Genomic DNA, 19,819 nt, shown 5'->3' on the forward strand with positions numbered 1-19,819 from the left:
TTGGTGAGTCGGAGAGGCAGTTGGTGAGTCGGAGAGGTAGTTGGCGAGTCGGAGGGGCAGTTGGTGAGTCGGAGAGGTAGTTGGTGAGTCGGAGAGGGTGTTGGTGAGTCGGAGGGGCAGTTGGCAAGTCGGAGAGGCAGTTGGTGAGTCGGAGAGGCAGTTGGAGAGTCGGAGAGGCAGTTGGTGAGTCGGAGAGACAGTTGGTGAGTCGGAGAGGCAGTTGGTGAGTGGGAGAGGCAGTTGGTGAGTCGGAGAGGCAGTTGGTGAGTCGGAGAGGTAGTTGGTGAGTCGGAGGGGCAGTTGGTGAATCGGAGAGGTAGTTGGTGAGTCGGAGAGGGCGTTGGTGAGTCGGAGGGGCAGTTGGTGAGTCGGAGTGGCAGTTGGTGAGTCGGAGAGGCAGTTGGTGAGTCGGAGGGGCAGTTGGTGAGTCGGTGAGGCAGTTGCTGAGTCGGAGAGGCAGTTGGTGAGTTGGAGGGGCAGTTGGTGAGTCGGGGAGGCAGTTGATGAGTCGGAGAGGTAGTTGGTGAGTCGGAGAGGTAGTTGGTGACTCGGAGAGGCAGTTGGTGAGTCGGGGGGGCAGTTGGTGAGTCGGAGAGGTAGTTGGTGAGTCGGAGAGGTAGTTGGTGACTCGGTGAGGCAGTTGGTGAGTCGGAGGGGCAGTTGGTGAGTCGGAAGGGCAGTTGTTGAGTCGGAGAGGCAGTTGGTGATTCGGAGGGGCAGTTGGTGAGTCGGTGAGGCAGTTGGTGAGTCGGAGAGGCAGTTGGTGAGTCGGAGAGGTAGTTGGTGAGTCAGAGAGGTAGTTGGTGAGTCGGAGAGGCAGTTGGTGAGTCGGAGAGGCAGTTGGTGAGTCGGAGAGGCAGTTGGTGAGTCGGAGGGGCAGTTGGTGAGTCAGAGAGGCAGTTGGTGAGTCGGAGAGGCAGTTGGTGAGTCGGAGAGGCAGTTGGTGAGTCGGAGGGGCAGTTGGTGAGTCGGAGAAGTAGTTGGTGAGTCGGAGGGACAGTTGGTGAGTCGGAGAGGCAGTTGGTGAGTCGGAGAGTTAGTTGGTGAGTCGGAGGGGAATTTGGTGAGACGGTGGGGCAGTTGGTGAGTCGGTGAGCCAGTTGGTGAGTCGGCGAGGCAGTTGATGAGTCGGAGAGGCAGTTGGTGAGTCGGAGAGGTAGTTGGTGAGTGGGAGAGACAGTTGGTGAGTCGGAGAGGCAGTTGGTGAGTCGGAGAGGTAGTTGGCGAGTCGGAGGGGCAGTTGTTGAGTCTGAGAGGTAGTTGGTGAGTCGGAGAGGGTGTTGGTGAGTCGGAGGGGCAGTTGGCAAGTCGGAGAGGCAGTTGGTGAGTCGGAGAGGCAGTTGGAGAGTCGGAGAGGCAGTTGGTGAGTCGGAGAGGCAGTTGGTGAGTCGGAGAGGCAGTTGGTGAGTGGGAGAGGCAGTTGGTGAGTCGGAGAGGCAGTTGGTGAGTCGGAGAGGTAGTTGGTGAGTCGGAGGGGCAGTTGGTGAATCGGAGAGGTAGTTGGTGAGTCGGAGAGGGCGTTGGTGAGTCGGAGGGGCAGTTGGAGAGTCGGAGAGGCAGTTGGAGAGTCGGAGAGGTAGTTGGTGAGTCAGAGAGGTAGTTGGTGAGTCGGAGAGGTAGGTGGTGAGTCGGAGAGGTAGTTGGTGAGTTGGAGAGGCAGTTCGTGAGTCGGAGAGGCAGTTTGTGAGTCGGAGAGACAGTTGGTGAGTCGGAGGGGCAGTTGGTGAGTCGGAGAGGCAGTTGGTGAGTCGGAGAGGCAGTTCGTGAGTCGGAGAGGCAGTTGGTGAGTCGGAGAGGCAGTTGGTGTGTGTGAGAGGCAGTTGGTGAGTCGGGGGGGCAGTTCGTGAGTCGGAGGGGCAGTTGGTGAGTCGGAGAGGCAGTTGGTGAGTCGGAGGGGCAGTTGGTGAGTCGGAGAGGCAGTTGGTGAGTCGGAGAGGCAGTTGGTGAGTCGGAGAGGCAGTTGGTGAGTCGGAGGGGCAGTTGGTGAGTCGGAGAAGTAGTTGGTGAGTCGGAGGGACAGTTGGTGAGTCGGAGAGGCAGTTGGTGAGTCGGTGAGTCGGAGGGGAATTTGGTGAGACGGTGGGGCAGTTGGTGAGTCGGTGAGCCAGTTGGTGAGTCGGCGAGGCAGTTGGTGAGTCGGAGAGGCAGTTGGTGAGTCGGAGAGGTAGTTGGTGAGTGGGAGAGACAGTTGGTGAGTCGGAGAGGCAGTTGGTGAGTCGGAGAGGTAGTTGGCGAGTCGGAGGGGCAGTTGGTGAGTCGGAGAGGTAGTTGATGAGTCGGAGAGGGTGTTGGTGAGTCGGAGGGGCAGTTGGCGAGTCGGAGAGGCAGTTGGTGAGTCGGAGAGGCAGTTGGAGAGTCGGAGAGGCAGTTGGTGAGTCGGAGAGGGCATTGGTGAGTCGGAGAGGCAGTTGGTGAGTCGGAGAGGCAGTTGGTGAGTCGGAGAGGTAGTTGGTGAGTCTGAGAGGTAGTTTGTGAGTCGGAGAGGTAGTTGGTGAGTCGGAGAGTTAGTTGGTGACTCGGAGAGGCAGTTGGTGAGTCGGAGAGGTAGTTGGTGAGTCGGAGAGGCAGTTGGTGAGTCGGAGAGGCAGTTTGTGAGTCGGAGAGGCAGTTGGTGAGTCGGAGGGGCAGTTGGTTACTCGGAGAGGCAGTTGGTGAGTCGGAGAGGCAATTGGTGAGTCGGAGAGGCAGTTGGTGAGTCGGAGAGGTATTTGGTGACTTGGAGAGGCAGTTGATGAGTCGGGGAGGCAGTTGGTGAGTCGGAGAGGTAGTTGGTGAGTCGGAGAGGTAGTTGGTGACTCGGAGAGGCAGTTGGTGAGTCGGAGGGGAATTTGGTGAGACGGTGGGGCAGTTGGTGAGTCGGAGAGCCAGTTGGTGAGTCGGAGAGGCAGTTGGTGAGTCGGAGAGGCAGTTGGAGAGTCGGAGAGGCAGTTGGTGAGTCGTAGAGGGCGTTGGTTAGTCGGAGAGGCAGTTGGTGAGTCGGAGAGGCAGTTGGTGTGTGTGAGAGGCAGTTGGTGAGTCGGGGGGGCAGTTCGTGAGTCGGAGGGGCAGTTGGTGAGTCGGAGAGGCAGTTGGTGAGTCGGAGGGGCAGTTGGTGAGTCGGAGAGGCAGTTGGTGAGTCGGAGAGGCAGTTGGTGAGTCGGAGAGGCAGTTGGTGAGTCGGAGGGGCAGTTGGTGAGTCGGAGAAGTAGTTGGTGAGTCGGAGGGACAGTTGGTGAGTCGGAGAGGCAGTTGGTGAGTCGGTGAGTCGGAGGGGAATTTGGTGAGACGGTGGGGCAGTTGGTGAGTCGGTGAGCCAGTTGGTGAGTCGGCGAGGCAGTTGGTGAGTCGGAGAGGCAGTTGGTGAGTCGGAGAGGTATTTGGTGACTTGGAGAGGCAGTTGATGAGTCGGGGAGGCAGTTGGTGAGTCGGAGAGGTAGTTGGTGAGTCGGAGAGGTAGTTGGTGACTCGGAGAGGCAGTTGGTGAGTCGGAGGGGAATTTGGTGAGACGGTGGGGCAGTTGGTGAGTCGGAGAGCCAGTTGGTGAGTCGGAGAGGCAGTTGGTGAGTCGGAGAGGCAGTTGGAGAGTCGGAGAGGCAGTTGGTGAGTCGTAGAGGGCGTTGGTTAGTCGGAGAGGCAGTTGGTGAGTCGGAGAGGCAGTTGGTGAGTCGGAGAGGCAGTTGGTGAGTCGGAGAGGCAGTTGGAGAGTCGGAGAGGCAGTTGGTGAGTCGGAGAGGCAGTTGGTGAGTCGGAGAGGCAGTTGGAGAGTCGGAGAGGCAGTTGGTGAGTCGGAGAGGTAGTTGGTGAGTCTGAGAGGTAGTTGGTGAGACGGAGAGGTAGTTGGTGAGTCGGAGAGTCAGTTGGTGAGTCGGAGAGGCAGTTGGTGAGTCGGAGAGGCAGTTGGTGAGTCGGAGGGGATTTTGGTGAGACGGTTGGGCAGTTGGTGAGTCGGTGAGCCAGTTGGTGAGTCGGCGAGGCAGTTGGTGAGTCGGAGAGGCAGTTGGTGAGTCGGAGAGGTAGTTGGTGAGTGGGAGAGACAGTTGGTGAGTCGGAGAGGCAGTTGGTGAGTCGGAGAGGTAGTTGGCGAGTCGGAGGGGCAGTTGGTGAGTCGGAGAGGTAGTTGGTGAGTCGGAGAGGGTGTTGGTGAGTCAGAGGGGCAGTTGGCAAGTCGGAGAGGCAGTTGGTGAGTCGGAGAGGCAGTTGGAGAGTCGGAGAGGCAGTTGGTGAGTCGGAGAGGCAGTTGGTGAGTCGGAGAGGCAGTTGGTGAGTGGGAGAGGCAGTTGGTGAGTCGGAGAGGCAGTTGGTGAGTCGGAGAGGTAGTTGGTGAGTCGGAGGGGCAGTTGGTGAATCGGAGAGGTAGTTGGTGAGTCGGAGAGGGCGTTGGTGAGTCGGAGGGGCAGTTGGAGAGTCGGAGAGGCAGTTGGAGAGTCGGAGAGGTAGTTGGTGAGTCAGAGAGGTAGTTGGTGAGTCGGAGAGGTAGGTGGTGAGTCGGAGAGGTAGTTGGTGAGTTGGAGAGGCAGTTCGTGAGTCGGAGAGGCAGTTTGTGAGTCGGAGAGACAGTTGGTGAGTCGGAGGGGCAGTTGGTGAGTCGGAGAGGCAGTTGGTGAGTCGGAGAGGCAGTTGGTGAGTCGGAGAGGCAGTTGGTGAGTCGGAGAGGCAGTTGGTGTGTGTGAGAGGCAGTTGGTGAGTCGGGGGGGCAGTTCGTGAGTCGGAGGGGCAGTTGGTGAGTCGGAGAGGCAGTTGGTGAGTCGGAGGGGCAGTTGGTGAGTCGGAGAAGTAGTTGGTGAGTCGGAGGGACAGTTGGTGAGTCGGAGAGGCAGTTGGTGAGTCGGTGAGTCGGAGGGGAATTTGGTGAGACGGTGGGGCAGTTGGTGAGTCGGTGAGCCAGTTGGTGAGTCGGCGAGGCAGTTGGTGAGTCGGAGAGGCAGTTGGTGAGTCGGAGAGGTAGTTGGTGATTGGGAGAGACAGTTGGTGAGTCGGAGAGGCAGTTGGTGAGTCGGACAGGTAGTTGGCGAGTCGGAGGGGCAGTTGGTGAGTCGGAGAGGTAGTTGATGAGTCGGAGAGGGTGTTGGTGAGTCGGAGGGGCAGTTGGCGAGTCGGAGAGGCAGTTGGTGAGTCGGAGAGGCAGTTGGAGAGTCGGAGAGGCAGTTGGTGAGTCGGAGAGGGCATTGGTGAGTCGGAGAGGCAGTTGGTGAGTCGGAGAGGCAGTTGGTGAGTCGGAGAGGTAGTTGGTGAGTCTGAGAGGTAGTTTGTGAGTCGGAGAGGTAGTTGGTGAGTCGGAAAGTTAGTTGGTGACTCGGAGAGGCAGTTGGTGAGTCGGAGAGGTAGTTGGTGAGTCGGAGAGGCAGTTGGTGAGTCGGAGAGGCAGTTTGTGAGTCGGAGAGGCAGTTGGTGAGTCGGAGGGGCAGTTGATTACTCGGAGAGGCAGTTGGTGAGTCGGAGAGGCAGTTGGTGAGTCGGAGAGGCAGTTGGTGAGTCGGAGAGGTATTTGGTGACTTGGAGAGGCAGTTGATGAGTCGGAGAGGCAGTTGGTGAGTCGGAGAGGCAGTTGGTGATTCGGAGAGGTAGTTGGCGAGTCGGAGGGGCAGTTGGTGAGTCGGGGAGGTAGTTGATGAGTCGGAGAGGGTGTTGGTGAGTCGGAGGGGCAGTTGGCGAGTCGGAGAGGCAGTTGGTGAGTCGGAGAGGCAGTTGGAGAGTCGGAGAGGCAGTTGGTGAGTCGGAGAGGGCATTGGTGAGTCGGAGAGGCAGTTGGTGAGTCGGAGAGGCAGTTGGTGAGTCGGAGAGGTAGTTGGTGAGTCTGAGAGGTAGCTGGTGAGTCGGAGAGGTAGTTGGTGAGTCGGAAAGTTAGTTGGTGACTCGGAGAGGCAGTTGGTGAGTCGGAGAGGTAGTTGGTGAGTCGGAGAGGCAGTTGGTGAGTCGGAGAGGCAGTTTGTGAGTCGGAGAGGCAGTTGGTGAGTCGGAGGGGCAGTTGGTTACTCGGAGAGGCAGTTGGTGAGTCGGAGAGGCAGTTGGTGAGTCGGAGAGGCAGTTGGTGAGTCGGAGAGGTATTTGGTGACTTGGAGAGGCAGTTGATGAGTCGGGGAGGCAGTTGGTGAGTCGGAGAGGTAGTTGGTGAGTCGGAGAGGTAGTTGGTAACTCGGAGAGGCAGTTGGTGAGTCGGAGGGGAATTTGGTGAGACGGTGGGGCAGTTGGTGAGTCGGAGAGCCAGTTGGTGAGTCGGAGAGGCAGTTGGTGAGTCGGAGAGGCAGTTGGAGAGTCGGAGAGGCAGTTGGTGAGTCGTAGAGGGCGTTGGTTAGTCGGAGAGGCAGTTGGTGAGTCGTAGAGGCAGTTGGTGAGTCGGAGAGGCAGTTGGTGAGTCGAAGAGGCAGTTGGAGAGTCGGAGAGGCAGTTGGTGAGTCGGAGAGGCAGTTGGTGAGTCGGAGAGGCAGTTGGAGAGTCGGAGAGGCAGTTGGTGAGTCAGAGAGGTAGTTGGTGAGTCTGAGAGGTAGTTGGTGAGACGGAGAGGTAGTTGGTGAGTCGGAGAGGTAGTTGTTGAGTCGGAGAGGCAGTTGGTGAGTCGGAGAGGTAGTTGGTGAGTCGGAGAGGCAGTTGGTGAGTCGGAGAGGCAGTTTGTGAGTCGGAGAGGCAGTTGGTGAGTCGGAGGGGCTGTTGGTGAGTCGGAGAGGCAGTTGGTGAGTCGGGGAGGTAGTTGGTGAGTTGGAGAGACAGTTGGTGAGTCGGAGAGGTAGTTGGTGACTTGGAGAGGCAGTTGTTGAGTCGGGGAGGCAGTTGGTGAGTCGGAGATGTAGTTGGTGAGTCGGAGATGTAGTTGGTGACTCGGAGAGGCAGTTGGTGAGTCGGGGGTGCAGTTGGTGAGTCGGAGAGGTAGTTGGTGAGTCGGAGAGGTAGTTGGTGACTCGGAGAGGCAGTTGGTGAGTCGGAGGGGCAGTTGGTGAGTCGGAGAGGCAGTTGGTGAGTCGGAGAGGCAGTTGGTGAGTCGGAGGGGAATTTGGTGAGACGGTGGGGCAGTTGGTGAGTCGGTGAGCCAGTTGGTGAGTCGGCGAGGCAGTTGGTGAGTCGGAGAGGCAGTTGGTGAGTCGGAGAGGTAGTTGGTGAGTGGGAGAGACAGTTGGTGAGTCGGAGAGGCAGTTGGTGAGTCGGAGAGGTAGTTGGCGAGTCGGAGGGGCAGTTGGTGAGTCGGAGAGGCAGTTGGAGAGTCGGAGAGGTAGTTGGTGAGTCAGAGAGGTAGTTGGTGAGTCGGAGAGGTAGGTGATGAGTCGGAGAGGTAGTTGGTGAGTTGGAGAGGCAGTTCGTGAGTCGGAGAGGCAGTTTGTGAGTCGGAGAGACAGTTGGTGAGTCGGAGGGGCAGTTGGTGAGTCGGAGAGGCAGTTGGTGAGTCGGAGAGGCAGTTGGTGAGTCGGAGAGGCAGTTGGTGAGTCGGAGAGGCAGTTGGTGTGTGTGAGAGGCAGTTGGTGAGTCGGGGGGGCAGTTCGTGAGTCGGAGGGGCAGTTGGTGAGTCGGAGAGGCAGTTGGTGAGTCGGAGGGGCAGTTGGTGAGTCGGAGAGGCAGTTGGTGAGTCGGAGAGGCAGTTGGTGAGTCGGCGGGGCAGTTGGTGAGTCGGAGAAGTAGTTGGTGAGTCGGAGGGACAGTTGGTGAGTCGGAGAGGCAGTTGGTGAGTCGGTGAGTCGGAGGGGAATTTGGTGAGACGGTGGGGCAGTTGGTGAGTCGGTGAGCCAGTTGGTGAGTCGGCGAGGCAGTTGGTGAGTCGGAGAGGCAGTTGGTGAGTCGGAGAGGTAGTTGGTGATTGGGACAGACAGTTGGTGAGTCGGAGAGGCAGTTGGTGAGTCGGAGAGGTAGTTGGCGAGTCGGAGGGGCAGTTGGTGAGTCGGAGAGGTAGTTGATGAGTCGGAGAGGGTGTTGGTGAGTCGGAGGGGCAGTTGGCGAGTCGGAGAGGCAGTTGGTGAGTCGGAGAGGCAGTTGGAGAGTCGGAGAGGCAGTTGGTGAGTCGGAGAGGGCATTGGTGAGTCGGAGAGGCAGTTGGTGAGTCGGAGAGGCAGTTGGTGAGTCGGAGAGGTAGTTGGTGAGTCTGAGAGGTAGTTTGTGAGTCGGAGAGGCAGTTGGTGAGTCGGAGAGGCAGTTGGTGAGTCGGAGGGGCAGTTGGTGAGTCGGAGAAGTAGTTGGTGAGTCGGAGGGACAGTTGGTGAGTCGGAGAGGCAGTTGGTGAGTCGGAGAGTTAGTTGGTGAGTCGGAGGGGAATTTGGTGAGACGGTGGGGCAGTTGGTGAGTCGGTGAGCCAGTTGGTGAGTCGGCGAGGCAGTTGATGAGTCGGAGAGGCAGTTGGTGAGTCGGAGAGGTAGTTGGTGAGTGGGAGAGACAGTTGGTGAGTCGGAGAGGCAGTTGGTGAGTCGGAGAGGTAGTTGGCGAGTCGGAGGGGCAGTTGGTGAGTCGGAGAGGTAGTTGGTGAGTCGGAGAGGGTGTTGGTGAGTCGGAGGAGCAGTTGGCAAGTCGGAGAGGCAGTTGGTGAGTCGGAGAGGCAGTTGGAGAGTCGGAGAGGCAGTTGGTGAGTCGGAGAGGCAGTTGGTGAGTCGGAGAGGCAGTTGGTGAGTGGGAGAGGCAGTTGGTGAGTCGGAGAGGCAGTTGGTGAGTCGGAGAGGTAGTTGGTGAGTCGGAGGGGCAGTTGGTGAATCAGAGAGGTAGTTGGTGAGTCGGAGAGGGCGTTGGTGAGTCGGAGGGGCAGTTGGAGAGTCGGAGAGGCAGTTGGAGAGTCGGAGAGGTAGTTGGTGAGTCAGAGAGGTAGTTGGTGAGTCGGAGAGGTAGGTGGTGAGTCGGAGAGGTAGTTGGTGAGTTGGAGAGGCAGTTCGTGAGTCGGAGAGGCAGTTTGTGAGTCGGAGAGACAGTTGGTGAGTCGGAGGGGCAGTTGGTGAGTCGGAGAGGCAGTTGGTGAGTCGGAGAGGCAGTTGGTGAGTCGGAGAGGCAGTTGGTGAGTCGGAGAGGCAGTTGGTGTGTGTGAGAGGCAGTTGGTGAGTCGGGGGGGCAGTTCGTGAGTCGGAGGGGCAGTTGGTGAGTCGGAGAGGCAGTTGGTGAGTCGGAGGGGCAGTTGGTGAGTCGGAGAGGCAGTTGGTGAGTCGGAGAGGCAGTTGGTGAGTCGGAGAGGCAGTTGGTGAGTCGGAGGGGCAGTTGGTGAGTCGGAGAAGTAGTTGGTGAGTCGGAGGGACAGTTGGTGAGTCGGAGAGGCAGTTGGTGAGTCGGTGATTCGGAGGGGAATTTGGTGAGACGGTGGGGCAGTTGGTGAGTCGGTGAGCCAGTTGGTGAGTCGGCGAGGCAGTTGGTGAGTCGGAGAGGCAGTTGGTGAGTCGGAGAGGTAGTTGGTGAGTGGGAGAGACAGTTGGTGAGTCGGAGAGGCAGTTGGTGAGTCGGAGAGGTAGTTGGCGAGTCGGAGGGGCAGTTGGTGAGTCGGAGAGGTAGTTGATGAGTCGGAGAGGGTGTTGGTGAGTCGGAGGGGCAGTTGGCGAGTCGGAGAGGCAGTTGGTAAGTCGGAGAGGCAGTTGGAGAGTCGGAGAGGCAGTTGGTGAGTCGGAGAGGGCATTGGTGAGTCGGAGAGGCAGTTGGTGAGTCGGAGAGGCAGTTGGTGAGTCGGAGAGGTAGTTGGTGAGTCTGAGAGGTAGTTTGTGAGTCGGAGAGGTAGTTGGTGAGTCGGAGAGTTAGTTGGTGACTCGGAGAGGCAGTTGGTGAGTCGGAGAGGTAGTTGGTGAGTCGGAGAGGCAGTTGGTGAGTCGGAGAGGCAGTTTGTGAGTCGGAGAGGCAGTTGGTGAGTCGGAGGGGCAGTTGGTTACTCGGAGAGGCAGTTGGTGAGTCGGAGAGGCAGTTGGTGAGTCGGAGAGGCAGTTGGTGAGTCGGAGAGGTATTTGGTGACTTGGAGAGGCAGTTGATGAGTCGGGGAGGCAGTTGGTGAGTCGGAGAGGTAGTTGGTGAGTCGGAGAGGTAGTTGGTGACTCGGAGAGGCAGTTGGTGAGTCGGAGGGGAATTTGGTGAGACGGTGGGGCAGTTGGTGAGTCGGAGAGCCAGTTGGTGAGTCGGAGAGGCAGTTGGTGAGTCGGAGAGGCAGTTGGAGAGTCGGAGAGGCAGTTGGTGAGTCGTAGAGGGCGTTGGTTAGTCGGAGAGGCAGTTGGTGAGTCGGAGAGGCAGTTGGTGTGTGTGAGAGGCAGTTGGTGAGTCGGGGGGGCAGTTCGTGAGTCGGAGGGGCAGTTGGTGAGTCGGAGAGGCAGTTGGTGAGTCGGAGGGGCAGTTGGTGAGTCGGAGAGGCAGTTGGTGAGTCGGAGAGGCAGTTGGTGAGTCGGAGAGGCAGTTGGTGAGTCGGAGGGGCAGTTGGTGAGTCGGAGAAGTAGTTGGTGAGTCGGAGGGACAGTTGGTGAGTCGGAGAGGCAGTTGGTGAGTCGGTGAGTCGGAGGGGAATTTGGTGAGACGGTGGGGCAGTTGGTGAGTCGGTGAGCCAGTTGGTGAGTCGGCGAGGCAGTTGGTGAGTCGGAGAGGCAGTTGGTGAGTTGGAGAGGTATTTGGTGACTTGGAGAGGCAGTTGATGAGTCGGGGAGGCAGTTGGTGAGTCGGAGAGGTAGTTGGTGAGTCGGAGAGGTAGTTGGTGACTCGGAGAGGCAGTTGGTGAGTCGGAGGGGAATTTGGTGAGACGGTGGGGCAGTTGGTGAGTCGGAGAGCCAGTTGGTTAGTCGGAGAGGCAGTTGGTGAGTCGGAGAGGCAGTTGGTGAGTCGGAGAGGCAGTTGGTGAGTCGGAGAGGCAGTTGGAGAGTCGGAGAGGCAGTTGGTGAGTCGGAGAGGCAGTTGGTGAGTCGGAGAGGCAGTTGGAGAGTCGGAGAGGCAGTTGGTGAGTCGGAGAGGTAGTTGGTGAGTCTGAGAGGTAGTTGGTGAGACGGAGAGGTAGTTGGTGAGTCGGAGAGTCAGTTGGTGAGTCGGAGAGGCAGTTGGTGAGTCGGAGAGGCAGTTGGTGAGTCGGAGGGGAATTTGGTGAGACGGTGGGGCAGTTGGTGAGTCGGTGAGCCAGTTGGTGAGTCGGCGAGGCAGTTGGTGAGTCGGAGAGGCAGTTGGTGAGTCGGAGAGGTAGTTGGTGAGTGGGAGAGACAGTTGGTGAGTCGGAGAGGCAGTTGGTGAGTCGGAGAGGTAGTTGGCGAGTCGGAGGGGCAGTTGGTGAGTCGGAGAGGTAGTTGGTGAGTCGGAGAGGGTGTTGGTGAGTCAGAGGGGCAGTTGGCAAGTCGGAGAGGCAGTTGGTGAGTCGGAGAGGCAGTTGGAGAGTCGGAGAGGCAGTTGGTGAGTCGGAGAGGCAGTTGGTGAGTCGGAGAGGCAGTTGGTGAGTGGGAGAGGCAGTTGGTGAGTCGGAGAGGCAGTTGGTGAGTCGGAGAGGTAGTTGGTGAGTCGGAGGGGCAGTTGGTGAATCGGAGAGGTAGTTGGTGAGTCGGAGAGGGCGTTGGTGAGTCGGAGGGGCAGTTGGAGAGTCGGAGAGGCAGTTGGAGAGTCGGAGAGGTAGTTGGTGAGTCAGAGAGGTAGTTGGTGAGTCGGAGAGGTAGGTGGTGAGTCGGAGAGGTAGTTGGTGAGTTGGAGAGGCAGTTCGTGAGTCGGAGAGGCAGTTTGTGAGTCGGAGAGACAGTTGGTGAGTCGGAGGGGCAGTTGGTGAGTCGGAGAGGCAGTTGGTGAGTCGGAGAGGCAGTTGGTGAGTCGGAGAGGCAGTTGGTGAGTCGGAGAGGCAGTTGGTGTGTGTGAGAGGCAGTTGGTGAGTCGGGGGGGCAGTTCGTGAGTCGGAGGGGCAGTTGGTGAGTCGGAGAGGCAGTTGGTGAGTCGGAGGGGCAGTTGGTGAGTCGGAGAGGCAGTTGGTGAGTCGGAGAGGCAGTTGGTGAGTCGGAGAGGCAGTTGGTGAGTCGGAGGGGCAGTTGGTGAGTCGGAGAAGTAGTTGGTGAGTCGGAGGGACAGTTGGTGAGTCGGAAAGGCAGTTGGTGAGTCGGTGAGTCGGAGGGGAATTTGGTGAGACGGTGGGGCAGTTGGTGAGTCGGTGAGCCAGTTGGTGAGTCGGCGAGGCAGTTGGTGAGTCGGAGAGGCAGTTGGTGAGTCGGAGAGGTAGTTGGTGATTGGGAGAGACAGTTGGTGAGTCGGAGAGGCAGTTGGTGAGTCGGAGAGGTAGTTGGCGAGTCGGAGGGGCAGTTGGTGAGTCGGAGAGGTAGTTGATGAGTCGGAGAGGGTGTTGGTGAGTCGGAGGGGCAGTTGGCGAGTCGGAGAGGCAGTTGGTGAGTCGGAGAGTCAGTTGGAGAGTCGGAGAGGCAGTTGGTGAGTCGGAGAGGGCATTGGTGAGTCGGAGAGGCAGTTGGTGAGTCGGAGAGGCAGTTGGTGAGTCGGAGAGGTAGTTGGTGAGTCTGAGAGGTAGTTTGTGAGTCGGAGAGGTAGTTGGTGAGTTGGAAAGTTAGTTGGTGACTTCGAGAGGCAGTTGGTGAGTCGGAGAGGTAGTTGGTGAGTCGGAGAGGCAGTTGGTGAGTCGGAGAGGCAGTTTGTGAGTCGGAGAGGCAGTTGGTGAGTCGGAGGGGCAGTTGGTTACTCGGAGAGGCAGTTGGTGAGTCGGAGAGGCAGTTGGTGAGTCGGAGAGGCAGTTGGTGAGTCGGAGAGGTATTTGGTGACTTGGAGAGGCAGTTGATGAGTCGGGGAGGCAGTTGGTGAGTCGGAGAGGTAGTTGGTGAGTCGGAGAGGTAGTTGGTGACTCGGAGAGGCAGTTGGTGAGTCGGAGGGGAATTTGGTGAGACGGTGGGGCAGTTGGTGAGTCGGAGAGCCAGTTGGTGAGTCGGAGAGGCAGTTGGTGAGTCGGAGAGGCAGTTGGAGAGTCGGAGAGGCAGTTGGTGAGTCGTAGAGGGCGTTGGTTAGTCGGAGAGGCAGTTGGTGAGTCGTAGAGGCAGTTGGTGAGTCGGAGAGGCAGTTGGTGAGTCGAAGAGGCAGTTGGAGAGTCGGAGAGGCAGTTGGTGAGTCGGAGAGGCAGTTGGTGAGTCGGAGAGGCAGTTGGAGAGTCGGAGAGGCAGTTGGTGAGTCAGAGAGGTAGTTGGTGAGTCTGAGAGGTAGTTGGTGAGACGGAGAGGTAGTTGGTGAGTCGGAGAGGTAGTTGGTGAGTCGGAGAGGCAGTTGGTGAGTCGGAGAGGTAGTTGGTGAGTCGGAGAGGCAGTTGGTGAGTCGGAGAGGCAGTTTGTGAGTCGGAGAGGCAGTTGGTGAGTCGGAGGGGCTGTTGGTGAGTCGGAGAGGCAGTTGGTGAGTCGGGGAGGCAGTTGGTGAGTCGGAGAGACAGTTGGTGAGTCGGAGAGGTAGTTGGTGACTTGGAGAGGCAGTTGTTGAGTCGGGGAGGCAGTTGGTGAGTCGGAGATGTAGTTGGTGAGTCGGACATGTAGTTGGTGACTCGGAGAGGCAGTTGGTGAGTCGGGGGTGCAGTTGGTGAGTCGGAGAGGTAGTTGGTGAGTCGGAGAGGTAGTTGGTGACTCGGAGAGGCAGTTGGTCAGTCGGAGGGGCAGTTGGTGAGTCGGAGAGGCAGTTGGTGAGTCGGAGAGGCAGTTGGTGAGTCGGAGGGGAATTTGGTGAGACGGTGGGGCAGTTGGTGAGTCGGTGAGCCAGTTGGTGAGTCGGCGAGGCAGTTGGTGAGTCGGAGAGGCAGTTGGTGAGTCGGAGAGGTAGTTGGTGAGTGGGAGAGACAGTTGGTGAGTCGGAGAGGCAGTTGGTGAGTCGGAGAGGTAGTTGGCGAGTCGGAGGGGCAGTTGGTGAGTCGGAGAGGTAGTTGGTGAGTCGGAGAGGGTGTTGGTGAGTCAGAGGGGCAGTTGGCAAGTCGGAGAGGCAGTTGGTGAGTCGGAGAGGCAGTTGGAGAGTCGGAGAGGCAGTTGGTGAGTCGGAGAGGCAGTTGGTGAGTCGGAGAGGCAGTTGGTGAGTGGGAGAGGCAGTTGGTGAGTCGGAGAGGCAGTTGGTGAGTCGGAGAGGTAGTTGGTGAGTCGGAGGGGCAGTTGGTGAATCGGAGAGGTAGTTGGTGAGTCGGAGAGGGCGTTGGTGAGTCGGAGGGGCAGTTGGAGAGTCGGAGAGGCAGTTGGAGAGTCGGAGAGGTAGTTGGTGAGTCAGAGAGGTAGTTGGTGAGTCGGAGAGGTAGGTGGTGAGTCGGAGAGGTAGTTGGTGAGTTGGAGAGGCAGTTCGTGAGTCGGAGAGGCAGTTTGTGAGTCGGAGAGACAGTTGGTGAGTCGGAGGGGCAGTTGGTGAGTCGGAGAGGCAGTTGGTGAGTCGGAGAGGCAGTTGGTGAGTCGGAGAGGCAGTTGGTGAGTCGGAGAGGCAGTTGGTGTGTGTGAGAGGCAGTTGGTGAGTCGGGGGGGCAGTTCGTGAGTCGGAGGGGCAGTTGGTGAGTCGGAGAGGCAGTTGGTGAGTCGGAGGGGCAGTTGGTGAGTCGGAGAGGCAGTTGGTGAGTCGGAGAGGCAGTTGGTGAGTCGGAGAGGCAGTTGGTGAGTCGGAGGGGCAGTTGGTGAGTCGGAGAAGTAGTTGGTGAGTCGGAGGGACAGTTGGTGAGTCGGAGAGGCAGTTGGTGAGTCGGTGAGTCGGAGGGGAATTTGGTGAGACGGTGGGGCAGTTGGTGAGTCGGTGAGCCAGTTGGTGAGTCGGCGAGGCAGTTGGTGAGTCGGAGAGGCAGTTGGTGAGTCGGAGAGGTAGTTGGTGATTGGGAGAGACAGTTGGTGAGTCGGAGAGGCAGTTGGTGAGTCGGAGAGGTAGTTGGCGAGTCGGAGGGGCAGTTGGTGAGTCGGAGAGGTAGTTGATGAGTCGGAGAGGGTGTTGGTGAGTCGGAGGGGCAGTTGGCGAGTCGGAGAGGCAGTTGGTGAGTCGGAGAGGCAGTTGGAGAGTCGGAGAGGCAGTTGGTGAGTCGGAGAGGGCATTGGTGAGTCGGAGAGGCAGTTGGTGAGTCGGTGAGGCAGTTGGTGAGTCGGAGAGGCAGTTGGTGTGTGGGAGAGGCAGTTGGTGAGTAGGAGGGGCAGTTGGTGAGTCGGAGAGGCAGTTGGTGAGTCAGAGGGGCAGTTGGTGAGTCAGAGCGGTAGTTGGTGAGTCACAGAGGCAGTTGGTGTGTCGGAGAGGCAGTTGGTGAGTCGGAGAAGCAGTTGGTGAGTCGGAGGGGCAGTTGGAGAGTTGGCGAGGTAGTTGGTGAGTCGGAGAGGCAGTTTGTGAGTCGGAGAGGCAGTTGGTGAGTCGGAGGGGCAGTTGGTGAGTCGGAGAGGCAGTTGGTGAGTCGGAGAGGCAGTTGGTGAGTCGGAGAGGCTGTTGGTGAGTCGGAGAGGCAGTTGGTGAGTCGGAGAGGCAGTTGGTGAGTCGGAGAGGCAGTTGGTGAGTCGGAGAGGCAGTTGGTGAGTCATAGGCTCAGTTGGTGAGTCGGAGAGGCAGTTGGTGAGTCGGAGAGGCAGTTGGTGATTCGGAGAGGCAGTTGGTGAGTCGGACAGGCTGTTTATGAGTCGGAGGGGCAGTTGAGAGTCGGAGAGCTAGTTGGTGATTCGGAGAGGGCGTTGGTGAGTCGGAGGGGCAGTTGGAGAGTCGGAGAGGCAGTTGGAGAGTCGGAGAGGCAGTTGGTGAGTCGGAGAGGCAGTTGGTGAGTCGGAGAGGTAGTTGGTGAGTCAGAGAGGTAGTTGGTGAGTCGGAGAGGCAGTTGGTGAGTCGGAGAGGCAGTTGGTGAGTCGGAGAGGCAGTTGGTGAGTCGGAGAGGCAGTTGGTGAGTCGGAGAGGCAGCTTGTGAGTCAGAGAGGCAATTCGTGAGTCGGAGGGGCAGTTGGTGAGTCGGAGAGGCAGTTGGTGAGTCGGAGAGGCAGTTGGTGAGTCGGAGAGGTAGTTGGTGAGTCGGAGGGACAGTTGGTGAGTCGGAGAGGCAGTTGGTGAGTCGGAGAGTGAGTTGGAGAGTCGGAGGGGAAGTTGGTGAGTGGGAGAGGCAGTTGGTGAGTCGGAGAGGCAGTTGGTGAGTCGGAGAGGTAGTTGGTGAGTCGGAGGGGCAGTTGGTGAGTCGGAGAGGTAGTTGGTGAGTCGGAGAGGGCGTTGGTGAGTCGGAGGGGCAGTTGGAGAGTCGGAGAGGCAGTTGGAGAGTCGGAGAGGCAGTCGGTGAGTCGGAGAGGTAGTTGGTGAGTCAGAGAGGTAGTTGGTGAGTCGGAGAGGTAGGTGGTGAGTCGGAGAGGTAGTTGGTGAGTCGGAGAGGCAGTTCGTGAGTCGGAGAGGCAGTTTATGAGTCGGAGAGACAGTTGGTGAGTCGAAGGGGCAGTTGGTGAGTCGGAGAGGCAGTTGGTGAGTCGGAGAGGCAGTTGGTGAGTCGGAGAGGCAGTTGGTGAGTCGGAGAGGCAGTTGGTGAGTGTGAGAGGCAGTTGGTGAGTCGGGGGGGCAGTTCGTGAGTCGGAGGGGCAGTTGGTGAGTCGGAGAGGCAGTTGGTGAGTCGGAGGGGCAGTTGGTGAGTCAGAGAGGCAGTTGGTGAGTCGGAGAGGCAGTTGGTGAGTCGGAGAGGCAGTTGGTGAGTCGGAGGGGCAGTTGGTGATTCGGAGAAGTAGTTGGTGAGTCGGAGGGACAGTTGGTGAGTCGGAGAGGCAGTTGGTGAGTCGGAGAGTTAGTTGGTGAGTCGGAGGGGAATTTGGTGAGACGGTGGGGCAGTTGGTGAGTCGGTGAGCCAGTTGGTGAGTCGGCGAGGCAGTTGATGAGTCGGAGAGGCAGTTGGTGAGTCGGAGAGGTAGTTGGTGAGTGGGAGAGACAGTTGGTGAGTCGGAGAGGCAGTTGGTGAGTCGGAGAGGTAGTTGGCGAGTCGGAGGGGCAGTTGGTGAGTCGGAGAGGTAGTTGGTGAGTCGGAGAGGGTGTTGGTGAGTCGGAGGGGCAGTTGGCAAGTCGGAGAGGCAGTTGGTGAGTCGGAGAGGCAGTTGGAGAGTCGGAGAGGCAGTTGGTGAGTCGGAGAGGCAGTTGGTGAGTCGGAGAGGCAGTTGGTGAGTGGGAGAGGCAGTTGGTGAGTCGGAGAGGCAGTTGGTGAGTCGGAGAGGTAGTTGGTGAGTCGGAGGGGCAGTTGGTGAATCGGAGAGGTAGTTGGTGAGTCGGAGAGGGCGTTGGTGAGTCGGAGGGGCAGTTGGTGAGTCGGAGTGGCAGTTGGTGAGTCGGAGAGGCAGTTGGTGAGTCGGAGGGGCAGTTGGTGAGTCGGTGAGGCAGTTGCTGAGTCGGAGAGGCAGTTGGTGAGTTGGAGGGGCAGTTGGTGAGTCGGGGAGGCAGTTGATGAGTCGGAGAGGTAGTTGGTGAGTCGGAGAGGTAGTTGGTGACTCGGAGAGGCAGTTGGTGAGTCGGGGGGGCAGTTGGTGAGTCGGAGAGGTAGTTGGTGAGTCGGAGAGGTAGTTGGTGACTCGGTGAGGCAGTTGGTGAGTCGGAGGGGCAGTTGGTGAGTCGGAAGGGCAGTTGTTGAGTCGGAGAGGCAGTTGGTGATTCAGAGGGGCAGTTGGTGAGTCGGTGAGGCAGTTGGTGAGTCGGAGAGGCAGTTGGTGTGTGGGAGAGGCAGTTGGTGAGTAGGAGGGGCAGTTGGTGAGTCGGAGAGGCAGTTGGTGAGTCAGAGGGGCTGTTGGTGAGTCAGAGCGGTAGTTGGTGAGTCACAGAGGCAGTTGGTGTGTCGGAGAGGCAGTTGGTGAGTCGGAGAAGCAGTTGGTGAGTCGGAGGGGCAGTTGGAGAGTTGGCGAGGTAGTTGGTGAGTCGGAGAGGCAGTTTGTGAGTCGGAGAGGCAGTTGGTGAGGCGGAGGGGCAGTTGGTGAGTCGGAGAGGCAGTTGGTGAGTCGGAGAGGCAGTTGGTGAGTCGGAGAGGCTGTTGGTGAGTCGGAGAGGCAGTTGGTGAGTCGGAGAGGCAGTTGGTGAGTCGGAGAGGCAGTTGGTGAGTCGGAGAGGCAGTTGGTGAGTCATAGGCTCAGTTGGTGAGTCGGAGAGGCAGTTGGTGAGTCGGAGAGGCAGTTGGTGATTCGGAGAGGCAGTTGGTGAGTCGGACAGGCTGTTTATGAGTCGGAGGGGCAGTTGAGAGTCGGAGAGCTAGTTGGTGAGTCGGAGAGGGCGTTGGTGAGTCGGAGGGGCAGTTGGAGAGTCGGAGAGGCAGTTGGAGAGTCGGAGAGGCAGTTAGTGAGTCGGAGAGGCAGTTGGTGAGTCGGAGAGGTAGTTGGTGAGTCAGAGAGGTAGTTGGTGAGTCGGAGAGGCAGTTGGTGAGTCGGAGAGGCAGTTGGTGAGTCGGAGAGGCAGTTGGTGAGTCGGAGAGGCAGTTGGTGAGTCGGAGAGGCAGCTTGTGAGTCGGAGAGGCAATTCGTGAGTCGGAGGGGCAGTTGGTGAGTCGGAGAGGCAGTTGGTGAGTCGGAGAGGCAGTTGGTGAGTCGGAGAGGTAGTTGGGGAGTCGGAGGGACAGTTGGTGAGTCGGAGAGGCAGTTGGTGAGTCGGAGAGGTAGTTGGTGAGTCGGAGGGGCAGTTGGTGAGTCGGAGAGGTAGTTGGTGAGTCGGAGAGGGCGTTGGTGAGTCGGAGGGGCAGTTGGAGAGTCGGAGAGGCAGTTGGAGAGTCGGAGAGGCAGTCGGTGAGTCGGAGAGGTAGTTGGTGAGTCAGAGAGGTAGTTGGTGAGTCGGAGAGGTAGGTGGTGAGTCGGAGAGGTAGTTGGTGAGTCGGAGAGGCAGTTCGTGAGTCGGAGAGGCAGTTTATGAGTCGGAGAGACAGTTGGTGAGTCGAAGGGGCAGTTGGTGAGTCGGAGAGGCAGTTGGTGAGTCGGAGAGGCAGTTGGTGAGTCGGAGAGGCAGTTGGTGAGTCGGAGAGGCAGTTGGTGAGTGTGAGAGGCAGTTGGTGAGTCGGGGGGGCAGTTCGTGAGTCGGAGGGGCAGTTGGTGAGTCGGAGAGGCAGTTGGTGAGTCGGAGGGGCAGTTGGTGAGTCGGAGGGGCAGTTGGTGAGTCGGAGAGGCAGTTGGTGAGTCGGAGAGGCAGTTGGTGAGTCGGAGGGGCAGTTGGTGAGTCGGAGAAGTAGTTGGTGAGTCGGAGGGACAGTTGGTGAGTCGGAGAGGCAGTTGGTGAGTCGGAGAGTTAGTTGGTGAGTCGGAGGGGAATTTGGTGAGACGGTGGGGCAGTTGGTGAGTCGGTGAGCCAGTTGGTGAGTCGGCGAGGCAGTTGATGAGTCGGAGAGGCAGTTGGTGAGTCGGAGAGGTAGTTGGTGAGTGGGAGAGACAGTTGGTGAGTCGGAGAGGCAGTTGGTGAGTCGGAGAGGTAGTTGGCGAGTCGGAGGGGCAGTTGGTGAGTCGGAGAGGTAGTTGGTGAGTCGGAGAGGGTGTTGGTGAGTCGGAGGGGCAGTTGGCAAGTCGGAGAGGCAGTTGGTGAGTCGGAGAGGCAGTTGGAGAGTCGGAGAGGCAGTTGGTGAGTCGGAGAGGCAGTTGGTGAGTCGGAGAGGCAGTTGGTGAGTGGGAGAGGCAGTTGGTGAGTCGGAGAGGCAGTTGGTGAGTCGGAGAGGTAGTTGGTGAGTCGGAGGGGCAGTTGGTGAATCGGAGAGGTAGTTGGTGAGTCGGAGAGGGCGTTGGTGAGTCGGAGGGGCAGTTGGAGAGTCGGAGAGGCAGTTGGAGAGTCGGAGAGGTAGTTGGTGAGTCAGAGAGGTAGTTGGTGAGTCGGAGAGGTAGGTGGTGAGTCGGAGAGGTAGTTGGTGAGTTGGAGAGGCAGTTCGTGAGTCGGAGAGGCAGTTTGTGAGTCGGAGAGACAGTTGGTGAGTCGGAGGGGCAGTTGGTGAGTCGGAGAGGCAGTTGGTGAGTCGGAGAGGCAGTTGGTGAGTCGGAGAGGCAGTTGGTGAGTCGGAGAGGCAGTTGGTGTGTGTGAGAGG

Source organism: Pristiophorus japonicus, chromosome 10 (assembly GCF_044704955.1).
Source record: "Pristiophorus japonicus isolate sPriJap1 chromosome 10, sPriJap1.hap1, whole genome shotgun sequence".
NCBI lineage: Eukaryota > Metazoa > Chordata > Chondrichthyes > Pristiophoridae > Pristiophorus > Pristiophorus japonicus.